Raw genomic sequence first — 3,013 nt, 5'->3', positions numbered from 1 at the left:
CTCCTCAATTTATAAGGGAGACCCTAACAGACATGAGCAATTTAATATCTTCCAGCACAATAATAGTTGGAGATTTTAACACCCCTTTGGCAGTGTTGGATAGAACTTCCAATAAGAAACTAAGCAAAGAAATTTTGGACTTAAACTTCACCATACAACAATTGAATTTAACAGACATCTACACAACATTTCATCCTAACAAAACTGAATACACATTCTTCTCTTCAGCCCACGGAACAACCTCCAAAACTGATCACATCTTAGGTCACAAGTCCAACCTCAGCAAATTTAAAAGTATAGAAATTATTCCTTGTATTTTCTTAGATCATCACGCAATGAAAGTTGAACTCACCAATATCAGGAATCTGTATACTCATACAAAGACATGGAAACTAAGTAACCTTATGCTGAATGATAGCTAGGACATAGATGAGATTAAGAAGGAAATTGCCAAATTTTTGGAGCAAAACAATAATGAAGACACAAGTTATCAGAACCTGTGGGATACTGCAAAGGCAGTCCTAAGAGGGAAATTTATAACATTGCAAGCCTTCCTTAAGAGAACGGAAAGAGAGGAAGCCAATAACTTAATGGGACATCTTAAGCAACTGGAAAAGGAAGAATATTCCATGCCCAAACCCAGCAGAAGAAAAGAAATAACTAAAATTAGAGCAGAATTAAATGAAATCAAAAACAAAAGAATTATTCAAAAGATCAATGAATCAAAAAGTTGGCTTTTTGAAAAATTCAACAAAATTGATAAACCTTTGGCCAACCCAATCATAAACAGAAAATTAAAGTCCCTAATATCATCAATCAGGAATGACAAAGGCAAAATAACAACAGACATCTCAGAAATTCAACGAATCCTTAATGAATACTACAAAAACTTTATTCTCAGAAATATGAAAATCTGAAAGATATTGACCAATACTTGGAAACACGCCAACTTCCTAGACTTAATCAGAAAGAATTGGAAATGCTGAACAGACTTATATCAACTACTGAAATAGAATCAACTATATGAAATCTCCCAAAAAAGAAGAGTCCAGGATCAGATGCCTTCACATCAGAATTCTACCAAACCTTTAAAGAGAAACTAGTACCTATATTACTTAATCTTTTCCAAAACATCAAAAAAGAAGAAATATCTCCCAATACATTCAATGAAGTAAATATCACCCTGATCCTCAAACCAGGAAAAGACCCAACAAGAAAAGAAGATTAAAGACCAATATCTTTAATGAACATAGATGCAAAAATATTCAATAAGATCCTAGCAAACAGAATCCAGCAACATATCAAACAAATTATACACCATGACCAAAGGGGTTTTACCCCAGGTTCTCAAAGTTGGTTCAATATACACAAATCTATAAATATCATACATCACATAAACAAACTAAAAAACAAAGACCATACAATGCTCTCAATTGATGCAGAAAAGGCTTTTGACAGTATCCAGCATCCTTTCATGATCAGAACACTTAAGAAAATTGGTATAGAAGGGACTTTTCTTGAACTGACAGAGGCCATCTACAGCAAACCCACAGCCAATATCATATTGAAGGGAATAAAATTGAAAACATTTCCACTCAGATCAGGAACCAGGCAAGGTTGTCCATTGTCTCCACTGCTTTTTAACATTGTAATGGAAGTCTTAGCCATTGCAATCAGGCATCAAGAGTATACAAATAGGGTCAGAGGAGATCAAACTTTGACTCTTCGCAGATGATATGATATTATACCTGGAAAATCCCAGGGACTCAGCCACAGAACTCTTAGAAGTGATCAAGGAATACAATAGCATCTCAGGATACAAAATCAATACTCACAAATCAATAGCTTTTATATATACCAAGAATAGTCAAGCCAAAAGAAAAAAAAAAGTCAAGGTTATGTCTCTGACAAAGGTTTGATGACCAGAATCCATGGAGAACTCAAACTTATTAACAAGAAAAGAACAACTGATCCCATTTTGTGGGCAAGAGACTTGAATAGAAGTTTCTTTGAAGAAGACAGGTGCATGCCCTAGAGACACATGAAAAAATGCTTATCATCTTTAAATCATCATAAAAATGCTAATCAAAACCACTTTGAGCTATCATCTAACTCCAGTAAGAGTAGCCCACATAACAAAATCCCAAAACTCTAGATGTTGGTATGGATGTGGAGAAAAGGGATCACTTCTGCACTGCTGGTGGGAGTGCAAGCTAATACACTCCTTTTGGAAAGAAGTCTGGAGAACACTTAGGGATCTAAAAGTAGACCTGCCATTTAATCCTACAGTTCCTCTATTAGGTACATATTCAAAAGACCAAAAATCACTTTAAAACAAAGATATTTGCACCAGATAGTTTATTGTAGCTCAATTCATAATTGCCAAGTCATGGAAGAAGTCTAAGTGCCCAGTGACCCATGAATGGATTAATAAATTGTGGTATATGTATACCATGGAGTATTATGCAGCCTTAAAAAAGATAGAGACTTTACCTCTTTTGTGTTTACATGGATGGAGCTGGAACATATTCTTCTTAGTAAAGTATCTCAAGAATGAAAGAAAAAGTATCCATTGTACTCAGTACTATTATTAAACCAATTTATAATCACCCAGACATTCATATGAAAGATAAACACTATAGCCCAGAATGAAGGAGAGAAGATGAGGGGAAGGGTGTCGAAGGGGGAGGTTGGATGGAGGGACCAGACCTATGGTGCATATTGCAAGGGTACATGTCAAATCTATTAAGTGTAGAGTATAAATGTCTTAACACAGGCGGTGCCTGTGGCTCAGTGGGTAGGGCACCAGCCCTGAATATCAAGGATGGTGGGTTCGAACCCAGCCCCAGCCAAACTGCAACAACAACAACAAATAGCCAGGAGTTGTGGTGAATGCCTGTAGTCCCAGCTACTCAGGGGGCTGAGGTAAGAGAATCACCTAAACCCAAGAGTTGGAGGTTGCTGTGAGTTGGGATGCCACAGCACTTTACAGAGGGTAATAAAGTGAGACTCT

Source organism: Otolemur garnettii, unplaced genomic scaffold (genome assembly GCF_000181295.1).
Source record: "Otolemur garnettii isolate 467f Iridium unplaced genomic scaffold, OtoGar3 scaffold00082, whole genome shotgun sequence".
In the NCBI taxonomy this organism is placed as follows: Eukaryota; Metazoa; Chordata; class Mammalia; order Primates; family Galagidae; genus Otolemur; species Otolemur garnettii.
This window is presented reverse-complemented; position numbering follows the sequence as displayed.